Source organism: Parambassis ranga, chromosome 7 (genome assembly GCF_900634625.1).
Source record: "Parambassis ranga chromosome 7, fParRan2.1, whole genome shotgun sequence".
In the NCBI taxonomy this organism is placed as follows: domain Eukaryota; kingdom Metazoa; phylum Chordata; class Actinopteri; family Ambassidae; genus Parambassis; species Parambassis ranga.
Window position 1 is genome coordinate 14,341,064 of NC_041028.1, and position 12,569 is coordinate 14,353,632.

A 12,569-nucleotide genomic window follows, 5' to 3' on the forward strand; every position below is an offset into this window, starting at 1 on the left:
AAGACAAGGAAAGACAAGGAAAGAAAAGGAAAGGAAACAAAGAAGAGGAGGAGCAGGAGGCGGAAGGAGGGGATAAGATGGGGTCCAGACCCCTGATCCCAGCAGCTGCTGCTGTTTTGTAGGTCAGCATTACATCAGTAGGTTTATGGAAAAGCCTGAGAATCACTTCTCTACTTGACCTACTTAAAGAATGTTAGTGTTAGATGACATACAATACTCCCCAGCTTCCCAGCACTCACTCACTCACTTCCTACCCAATGCAAAGCAACACACATTGTTTTGTCATCATGTTTTATTAGCAGTTGCTGAAAGACCGCATAATTTAGGAAGCAGGGTCTTAAAATGTTTTTGAAAAAGTGAAATTCTGCCTGAAAAAGTTTGGCTAGGTGGATGTTTTGGATTTCTCACATTTCTTTTTTTTCCATTTTTTCATCAGTTTTTATTACACTAATATTTTTAATGCAGTTCTGCAAAGCACCTGGTTTTGGTACAACATCTGCGCAGTTCATTATGGTTGTTATTAATTCATAAAAATAACATGTCACACGCTTATTTTTCTCCTTCAGCAGAAACACTGAGCCCACGCTTCTCACCTCTTATCAAAAGTATAACAGAGCTGTTGGAACCTGTGATGTCAGAGTGGACGGCTCGTCAATATCATGGTCGATTTAACATGCCAGCTGTCTCCTCCAAAAGAATTATGGTTTTAACTTCTTATAAAAAAACCAGTGTCAAACCCAAAGGAGTCCAAACAGTTCTACTTAAAAACTCAAATGTGCGCAAGAATTTATGGGTCTGTTTGAATTTATAGCATCCATATGTTGGGGGATTTTATGGTGAATGGATGTGGTGAGGACTCTGTGTGTGTGCACATATGTGTGAGAGTCATGCAGAGGTTAAGTGGTGTGGTTCTGGCCTCTCGGGCAGCAGCCTTACACCACGGGTCATGTCTTTTTCTTCACTGCTAGTGAACCGCATTGGGCGTGTGCGCGCACACACAAACGCACAGCTCATAACATACAGCACATATGAGATCATCAAGAATGTAAAGCTGCTGCACTGACAGTAAATGTTTAACTGACACTGTGAGTTATGAATAAAGGGAAGTGTCCAAATCAGCCATGGGTGCTGTCTCCGTGGTAACAAAGCATCCATACACTCCTCCATACACTACTAATGAGGCATAACCTCATTTATTTCTTGTTGACATCATGAAAAAAGGGCTGCCTCAGAAAAACGCTGTTGGTATTTGCAAATCTGGGTTTAAATGTAACTTATAAAAAGGCTGGTATGCTATTTAATTGTAATAACTGTTGTCTCCCCCTTTTGGCAGAGACAGGAAGTAAACAAATACACACACGCACACACGTACACACATATACACACACACACAAACAAACTACTCCAAATGGAGTATGAATATTATTAATGTTATCATGCGTGTCATTTCATGCCATTTTAGTTTCCACCATAATAACAGCAGAATAGTCAGTGTTCGGTGACACCAACAGTGGAGGAGAATGGGTGGACCTTCTTTGCATTCACTGTTGGACACAGATGCTCTTGCCATCATTAAACTATTTTTACAATGCAAACTTCTACTATCTTCAACAGGTTTCTTTGTCATTTTACCTTCACACGTGAGGACCACAGGTAACAGCTAGCTATATAAACATCGGCCTTATTGTTTTAAATGCTGTTTGTTGTGTTCTGGTTGATGCTAGTGTGTGTTAGTGTGTATTGCTTTGTGCACCGATGGTATACCGCTGAACTGAACAAAATGCAAACACAGCACAGCTCACTGGTCAGGGAATTCATGCTTGTGCCGTTTGACCCTTGTGTGTTATACAACTCTGTGAGGCCAATAATATGAATTCAGACAGGGAAAATAGAAACATAGACATTCATAGAAATTCGATGTGTAGGGACATTAGTTTGTTCTCGGCTGTAAATTCTTGGAGGAAAAGATGTATAAATAGAGCTTGTGTGCTCCCATCACACAATATGTCTACATTGCTTTAGATCATAATTGTTAAGCGGTGACACAGTCCCATTAGAGAACTGAAAACTCTGCCTGTTTTGTGGTGTTGTTTTCAGTAATCTGAAAATTACAGTAAACATTTTGCAGCTAGCTAGCTTATCAAAAGGGTTAATATAGGTATAGCCTGCAGACATCGATATTGGTGCTCATGCTTGGACACATTGACATTTAAATGTCATGTACAAAGATTCCTAAACTATGTTAAAGTATTATATGAAGGCAATGTTGGATAATAATACTAGTTATTACAATGTTAACAGGCACATCCCTGTCAGCAGAGTGCACCACCTCCTTCAACAGTCATATTTCAGTGTGTTTAACAGCTCGTTGTTATGGCCTAACCTGAATGTAAATAAACCCTGGTTTCATCCAAACATCAGTGTGTACACGATGCTGCCAGGGATGTACACAACACTTCTTGGAAGCAATGTCGGCAGTTCACTCTGTCCAGCTCATTAAAACTGTTTACAACAGTCATAGCGGGATAAAGCAGAGTCGGAAATTACTGACATGAAAAACACTTTCACAATCCTCTGGTTGGAGAAAGAGCACAAATTAGTGCAAAAACATCCTAAAAACATTTTTCAGTGTAAGTGAATAAATAACACATATCATCACAGTGTCAACAATTACCTATTTAGGACATCTAACAGCTGCTTGATTATCTGAGCACTCATAAACCAGAGTGTCAACCAGCTGCACAAGAAAAAACAGATGTGTGTGTATTTTAAAAATCACCTCTGCAAAAACATGTGACTTTAGACATCTGGGTGTGACATGCACATTTGAAATGTCATGTAGTTACATATATAGCAGCTCAATGGCTGCAGCCACAGCACCTGTGGGGGATTTACACAGAAAATTATGTGGTGACACTTTTAGCATGTTAAGCAATTTCATATTACTAGTAAATGACAAAAATCTATCCTAGCAACTTCTTGGCCAAGAAATCAGATTAGATTTGCAGCTTGAATACAAAATGAGAAATTTCTGGACAATGTACAAGCTGTTTTCAATGATATGCATTAACGGGTCAGTGTGTAAATCAGTCAGATTATATCCTAATAAATTGCAGTGGCAAGAATAAGTTCTCTCACTGTCTTATTTGTGTCTTATGGTGCATTGACTTTGGCCACCGCTAAACCAAATTTCTGAAAGATAAAGGCCAGAATTAAAACAAACATTTGATTTTTCTTATGTGACTAATTTTCTTTATCAGACTGTTCACTTACAACATGACATGAAACAAACTCTGTCCAAACCACAGCAGTCGTTCAGAGATGTAATATCCCTGTTATATATTTAGCTCTTATTTGCACGCTGCCAACTCTCCACTTGACATTCATGATGGAGCCAGATGCGGCTGATAGATTTGCGATATCCGAAATGCAGAACCCCGAGGATGTGGAGCTGGACGGGCGGAGGAAGGAGGTGAGGAGGGAACACAATGGGTCTGGGAGAAAGGGAAGACGGAGGCTCTCTCAAGGGGAAACTTGAGGGGAATTTTTCTTCCACCTCTCCATCTCCCATCCTCTCCTTCACTTCTCTGTCTGTCCCTCCACCTTTTGCTTCAGAAAGTAGCTTTTCTATGTCTTTTCTATAACACACACACACACACAAATGAGGTTTTGTCTGGAGGAGGCAGCAGTGTGAGTAAGAGCAACAGCTGCAGGGATTAGAGACAAGGGAGGAAAAAGGAAGAGGGAGTGTGTGTATTTGTGTGTGTGTGGGAGGGCGTGTAAGGTCTGGACGAGGAGAGGTGTGTGTGAATTTATGCGAGAAGACAAAAGATTAGTTTTGTGGGTGAGAAATAAACCTGCCTGTTAGTTACATATACAATTCTTCTTGCATGTGTGTGCATAATGACGACAGTAAGCAACCACACTGCAGCACACAGCTCTATAGGGAGATGTCTAGATGTTGTCTCAGGGTTGCGCTTGTGGTTTGCAGAAGTATGTATGTGTAATGTATATAGGTAGCTGCTGGAAATACCTATAATCTCACTCAGTCAAAAGTGACAGAGTGACGTTGTAGAGAGATGTGAACAGTGTAGGAGTTTTTGTTTTCTTTAGTTTTGTCAGCAGAATGTTTGGGAATTATTTGGACAGAGAAGACCGGCGGGATTTTTGCCAAAACTCACTATTAGACATCTGGATCGGGGATTTCGCCATTAGACGATTATGTGTTTTTAATCATAACAATGGAGATGATGCATAAGAGGCTTGCATACTTAATAAATGTGATGGTAAGAGAAATGATCTCTTGTCAATTAAACAGAACCCAGAACTTATAATTATCAATGTGATTGTTAGGTAGAGAAGAGTTATGGCTCTCAATGCACGCACATGCAGTTCAACTGTTAGAATGATTATGCAAAAGGACAATGTGGAACTGAGCCCACAGCAAAATATACAGTTGTCCTATAGACAGGTCTCTGTGCAACATCATCAGACATACAGGGGGCTGGATGCAACACAGTAATGTACAATAGCAATGTGTTGAACATCAAACTGAACCAACTGAAAAAAAGATGGATAAAGAAGTATTCTAAGGGGATCACATTCCTTTGCCAAAATCAGAGGAAGCTCATGCATCCACGCCAATAAATAGCACTGAGATTCACGATTGGTAATCAGCATTCCATGTAACTGAGACCACTGATAGCAGAATTGTCTTGGGTTTTCATGCCCAGCCTGTGGCCAATTTGTCTGTGTTACACAGTAAAAATACTTATATTGTGCATGTTATTAGCAAAAAAAACACTGGAAGACCGATCTTTAGCTGAATGTAAATTTTGTGAATATAGGAGCCTATGATGATAAATATTTCAAAAAAAGTATAGTGCTGCTCTCCTGTCCTCTTATACATACAATATAAACAAGTGCAGACAGACATGAAGCCATGCAAATCAAACAAGATCTCTACCAGGTGAGCCGATTGGAGGGCATGAAAATCCACAGAGGCACACACACAATTCTCCTGTGTGTTAGACTGTCATTACTCTACCACTGTTTAGCTGAGGGTACAGTTCAGTGGGGGAGTCATCAAAACAGGAAGTGTTTTATGTGGCTGAAACATTCCATTTTTAACTCTCACACCAGCTAGCTAAAATAAATAACACACTCAGCAACAGACCAAAGAAGTGGCAGGTCAGGGTGTGTGTATTTTTAGAACGTATATGTGTGTGTCTTAAGTGTGAGTGTGAGTGTTTTGATGTTTCCAATTATGCAGCTGTATGTGAGGCTTGCTGTGCATGATCATGCATGCTTCCATAGGTTTGCAGATGTGTGTGTGTGTATACATGTGCACATACCAACCTTCACCCCAGGCACTACGCAGGCTTGTGAAGTCATTTCCTTTTTGCTGAGGGACCTTGACTGCACACACACAGAACTGCAGTCCTCCAGAGAAGCACGCACTCTCGGATCTGGGTAGTTTCACACCAATACAATCTGGAAGGAGCCAAAAGTCAAGTTCAGGTGTAGTCGGTGTTATCAGCTCTGTAGTTCAATCAGTAACCATCTGATAACACTAATATTTCTCTGAAAAGCTTTATACATTTCCCCAATCTTACCTCTTAGCTGTCTTGAAATGGGTTCTCCACATCTTAAATCCAAAATCTCCAGCCAGTCTAAACCTGCAAGGAAAAAGAGAAACTCCAAGTATTAATCTGCATCATCACCATTCGACTAATCATAGCAAGGAAATGTTTTATTGATAAGAGTCCCACTCAATTGTGTCACAGTGACAGTAAGTCACAGAACAGTTTAAACATACTGAATGTCTTTAGAAAACACTGTTTTTCATCCCTTATGTAAACTTCTGGATTGAAAGGATAACTTGATGTTTTGGAAAATCTTATATGATACCTACGTGCTGAAAATAGACACACTTTATCAGGTAGAAGCCTGGTGCCATACTCTCATCAGTCATCTACTCCGACTTGATTTTGTTCCGCAGTAACCACAATTTCCATAAATAGCCAGCAGGTAAGAGACTGCATCTTGTAGCATCTTTGTGTCACATTAGTACCAACCGTCAATCAAGTCGCAACTTAATCCAAATAAACAGTATAATATTGCTAAACAGCTTAGTATTGCAATAAATTCAATTCATGTGAATCACAACTAACAAAAAACATAGTAATGTTTAAAGGTGCAATATTATTAGGGAGACATGGTTTCTGCGGATGTTGGCATTAAAATGAAACAAAAAATGCAATGGCTGATAAGATGAAGGCATTTACAGTTTATAAGTTGACTAATTCTCAGTATGTCCCCAGTGTATGCATTAAAACGGATAAAGGTGAATACAGTGAGTACATGTGTCTCACAACTGTAAGCACAGTTGTTATGCATTGATATTCCCTAAATACTAAAAGTTTAAATTACCTAAATTTGTCATTGAGTTACAAAGTGTGGAGCTTCAGTCCTCCTTCCTGGCGTGGCCAAAAGAGGGTGGAGTCTGTATAATGCCGAAGCCAAGACCAGGATCGAACCATCAGCTCTGACAGTGTAGGGGGGAAATGGTGTGTGTGTTATGATGTTGTTTTCTTATTTGTGTTTGTAATGGACAGCATGCTTGTGTTTTGTCTTGATTCATTTGGTCAGTTAGCATTGCTTTATGGTAGCCTTCTTCTGTGCAGAGGGCTGTCACTTTTAAAGGCCCCATCATTGTAAAAGTCTCATTCTGTAAAAAAGATTCTTGAATCTGTTGTTCCTCCTTTGATTGCTTGACATTCTTGCTGTGATAAATGACATTTTAGACACAATGAGTCCTTAAATTAGAAGCTATTTGTTACTCAAAGTGTGATTATGAAGCTGTCACTTTAGGTGTTTTGATTATGTTCTCCTAGTTTCTGCTTCCAATCACTGTTGCAGCCTCCACACAACCACTTTGTATATCAAACAGAATCCAAACTATATTTTGAATATACATTTCTCTGCAGACACTTACAAATACACTGTAGCCTCTTCTTTTAAGAGTTTTGTACACGCTAGCATGAGTGTTGCTGCGCAGTATGAAATCTTCCATACATCTGTTTATATTTGTGCGTGTGCAGATGCTTCTTATTAGTCACAGCGACAGCAGCCTGCCGGGCCCTGGCCGCACCCAAGTGACCAACTGAGTGATGAAAGCTCGGGTCAGTGCTGACGTGGACATAAAGCTGCGTACAGGCAACTTAGAAGAGAAAGTGAGAAAAAGAGCTTTGCTGTAATTTCACACTTCACACAGTTTTTGCATAATTTAGTGCTTACATGGATAAAGTAAGCACTACAAGTTGAAGGTATTGTTATACTGTATTGTTATGCTCTTCTGGTTTTCATATTTGAACTGCAATTTTCACTGTATCACACTTCTTTCTTAGCTCACCACATAGCTCCGTTCTGCACCATACAAGTATCTGCTGATGCAAACAGAACAAGAGCTGCCGGCCGCAAACATCCCGTTTTTGTTTCCAGCTAAATTTCTGCTTACAGTCCTTACGTACATCCATGCAATTATTAACAGTTATTACAGGACATGTCACGATGAGACATGGCATGATCACATCCATATTACTGGTACAGAACAGAGAGGACGTTTTCCGTTTAATAATCACTTTGGTTGCATTTAGACTCTCAGGAATGAACTCTATGACTGAGGATAGCATTTAAAAATGTTCCACCTCAGAGAAAAACAATTTCAAGGATTGTGTCATGTATCCCCTCCTTGGGGTATGGCTTAAACAAAGAAACACTGCATCCAACATTTACCCAACTTTAAGCAGCCATTCTTTAGTCCTGCCAAAAACAAAACCCTGCTTGAGAGCACTAGGCATTTGACTGAGTAGGCCAACCAACCACATTACATGGCCACAAGAGTGGTCCACAGTTTAGAAATAGTGTTGAAAACATGATGCAGATGGCAATATTTGTAACCTATCTGACTTGGTCTAACACAAAAATGTTTCAGGAAGCAGAAGTGTGGATAGTAAAAAAACATCCATAGTAAGAAGGCTGGTGTTATCTATGAAATAACAGTCTGAAAAAAGTACATGTAAACATGTAAAAAAATAATAATAGAAAGTGCCAAATTTGACGATGATTGCCAAAAAGGTGAAAGTGATGCCATGTAAAGTCCTGGTAAATGCTACCAGCCATTTTACACAATCTTCTTTATACTGGACAGCAAGGCCAGAAATACATGTACAATATAAGGATATCTGCACATTAGAGGAGCAGGCTTGTTCCAGCTGAACAAATAATGACATGAGAACAATAAGGTATGGACACAGAGAGCGATTAAATAATAAATATGCATATAATATGATGACGGTTGTAATGAAAAACTGCAAATGTTCAATGTTTGGTTGTTGGATATAGATCAACACAGCTAAAACTGTGTCCACTACATGTTTAATTAATACAATTCTTCTTTTTTGATGTGCTGACAGCTTCATTGCAAATGCAGGCTTCCATCCTCCACTGAACAAAACTCAGATCAACTTTAGTAAAGAATGAATTATTAAAGGTCAGAGGTTTTGCAGGGAGGAATCTCTGTCATATCAATAATGGCTGCTGAAAGAAGGCCAATGCACAACGTGAGAGATTATAAAGGCCTCTGCAGGTTAGCTGCTGTAAAATATCTGGGTAAAAACGAAACAATCTGCTCGCCCACCATCCCGTCTTGATGCAATCTGAGCACGTCGGCCACCCCTGCACATGAACGGTTTCCATGAATGCAGCAGTAGTAGAAGTAGTAGTAGATTGCCGTAACAGACAGCATGTTAAACACAGGTCAAACCAAGAAGTCAGAGCGGAGGAGGTTTTTTTCCTTTTCCAGAATTCCTCCCAACCCACACACACATCCTACAATGACAGCCATCGAGTTCAGCTGCAAGAAGAAGAAAAAAAAAGCATGAGGGAAAGTGGAGAAGGGTTTTTGAAAGGGATGACAGAGATGAATTCTCCCAGTGGAGCAGATTTACATATAGTGGAAGCACAAAGAAAGATGGAGGAGGAGACAGAGCGATTTGTTTAATCTGTTTAAACGTAAAAGTGTTTGTATAATTATGAGATGTTTTGATGCTAATTGCTCTGGGAAATTACAGCGATATTAAAAATGGCGGATGGAAGTGGTGCTTTTCCATTGTGTCTAAAACAAGAGCCAAATTGTTGTTTTCACATGCTCTGCGGAAAAGAAAAAAACAAACAAAGAAATACATGAGTGATGATCTCCCGTCTTTCAGAGGGGGACCCTCGGGAGCCGCTCACCAATCCTTAATTCCATTTCCCAAAAAAAGACTTTCCTATTTTTACCCTGCGCCTCGATGATCCCCAGAGGGAAAGCACCCGCTCCGGGCCGTTTGGTTTTCCCGCAGATATGTCGTCCCTCAAGAAAACCCAAAATAAACATGCGGAAAACCACAAGGATAAATTTGGCTGCTTGTGCGGAAAAGCTTGGAGTCTCCGTGATTGCTAGTGCTCTCACATACTTCTTAAAGATAGCTGAGAGGCAAAAATGAGAGGAACAAACAGAGGAATGGAGAAAGTTGGGAACAGATGAAACTGGGTGACAAGGAAAGAAAAAACAGGGGTTAATGGGGGAATCTGGGGACTTGTGTACCCCCCCCCCCCCCCCCCCCAAAGGTTTGTCAAACAAGTCAACGCATATAGGACACATGCAAAACATGGTCTGATATTGATAAGTAAAAAAAATACAAACGTGGCAAAGTAAGGAAACAAACGCATTGGATGTCTGAGTGTCACAGAAAGTCCTCCTACTGTGGCCAAAAATCTATCTTCTAATAAGATTAACTGTGCCAGGAGGGGAAAGGTTACCTCATGTCATTGGAAGATTTCCATCATCCATTTCTGGAGAACGGAGCAGAGATGTAAGACATCATATTCATTCTAAAAACAGGCAAGAGTATTTTTGAATTCCTGTTTACACGACCTCTGATCTGCTGTATATCTGTCCTGACAGGAAATAAACCTCCCGCTTCACTGCCAGAGCGCAGACAGCGTCCAGTCAGGACACCAGAAACCAAAAAAAAAATGTTAAAAAGACTCAGCTGAGAAGAGAGAGAAGATAATGACTTCTGCATTTGGTAAGAAAAAAAAGGTGTTTACTGTATGGTATGAATCTCTTCACCCAAAACTTGAACTTCTCTTTCCCAACAAAAACAAAATGCAATGTAGCTTTAAATTACTGCAAAGGTATATAAGGTTATGTATTTTTACATATTTTTTTATAAAACATGACCCAAAGTTGATGACAGCACAGGTGTTAAAAAAAACTATTCCTGGAAACTATTAATGTCTCTGTGGGTTTAGGAGAGACATGAGGACAAAGAGAGCTGCTGATCTCCTCAGCTGCACTGACTCAGGCTGATTTTACAATATGGCTGGCTGCTTATCGTGTACAGAGATCAAATGCTCTGAAGTGGGAGGATCAGATAAACTCTCAAACTGTTTAGCCTCATAATCGCTGTAAAAACGGCTCACTCCCTGCTCTGTCTGTTTTTATCTGCACCGTCACACCATCGCTGACCGCCTGATTTCTCAATCCACTCCCACAGTGATTCACATGACTGAAGCTCGTCCAGCCACATGTGATGAAATAAAGGGAATTTAGTTAAAAAAAAACTTCAAAAAATTACAGCATAAACATAACAATTAAATGTTTGTGAAGTATTAATGAGACATGTTCACAAACAGATTTAACAACAAAATATTGGTACATTAATCCACATCTTTTATGTCCTCTTAGCGGGTAAATAATTAAGTGTGTGTGTGTGTGTGTGTGCAAAACAATTGGCTGTCTGATGTTTATGTACAAACAGGTCATGATTTCCAATCCAGCGTGTGTTGTCTGGCACCCACCTGTGGCTATGATATATATATATAGTACAACCAATATGTGTCACAAAAAGAGCAAAAGATATAAAAAAAAAGTTTTTTAAAATGTGTTTAAGATTGTAAAAGTGTCATGTTTTACAGACGCTAAGATTGAAAATCTAAACCTCAATGCAAGTAAAAATGCAACATTGAATTTCATACAGTAGCCAGGCTTCTCCATTTGTGTCTATCATTCCTGTACTAATGTCTCCACCTGCTGCTGAGTGTCTCAGGGTTGCCTTCTTTTCTTCCACTAGCTGTTTTGACTTTTTTAATCTTGTGATTTCCTTAAGTGTCGGATTTATTTGAACCGAGTGGTGAGTCGTTTTGGTTTCATTGTTATTTGAAGAGGAGGAGATGGAAGAGAGAAAGAAGAGACGAGGAAGAGCAAAGGAGGAGTGTCTGGGGTTTGGTCACGGTCCCTTGTGGTAATATTTAATAACAAACATTAAAAATACCACAGAAATCCTTCACCACATTCCCACGCTCCAACTGGCCAGAACGCACACACACACACACACATGTATCCTGTATACATACCAAAGAGAATCTCTATCTGACTCACTTATATACACATTTATCCTCACACATGTGCAAAAATGAATATACTATTGTGGTCTCACCGACACACACACACAAGCATGCATACAGAAAATATGTAACATTAAGCAGTGCATGTGTGACATTTATCATTAAAAGCAGCACAATACAAATGTTCGGTGAAGCTGTCAGACACAGTCGAAACACAAACCATGCAACACACTGGTGCATGTCAGAATGTATGTACACATTAACACACACACACACAAAAGAGCCAAGGTGTAAGATTTGTATTGTGCTCCATTGCTCGTCACGCTCACATTCCATAGATGATTATCACCTATTAAACTACTATTATTACTGTTATTAGTAATACCATGATTTTAGTGTGGGTGTGTGTGTGAGAGAGAGCGTGAGTGTGTGTTCATCATGTCGCCAGTGGCTTTCTGACCTCGTCTCGAGGTTTGGAGATCCCAGCCAGAGATTCCTTTCCATCCCTCCCCTCCCCTCCATGTTTCACATGTGCGTCAGCAATGTTACCGCAACCTCTCTCGTCCTCTCCCTCCTTCTCTCTCTCTCTCTCTCTCTCTCTGTGTAACCCCATGATCCTTCTTGTTTGAAACACCCCACCCTCTTGTACTCACCCGGCACCTCCCTCCTCGTCCTTGCTCTCTTTTTTCACCACGATCCCTGTCATCTTCCTCTACAGTTCCTTACACCCTTCTGTCCTCTCCGTTCTAAAAGCAATGAGGTGAAAACACCTTTTAGTTGAATATCTTGATATTTCACTGAAGGTCTTGTGACATAACAGTGAGTCTAGACGTGAAGGAACATGTAGAAACAGACAGAAAGCAACCGCTATAAATGCTTGGAAAGAAAAGAGAAGACAATGGTTCTCTGTAACTCTAAGTTTCCTAAAACAGCAAATCTGTCATGCTGTATAGGAAACTAATTGTCAAAACATGTATTTGTTTTGATGTACTGATGCAGCTGTAATTTTATTATCATTGGCATGAACTGGATAATAAAAAGCAGATACAGGTTTCATTTTATGCTGAAACTCTGTGTGCATTTTGCAGCAGAACAATGACTCCAAACACAGCAAT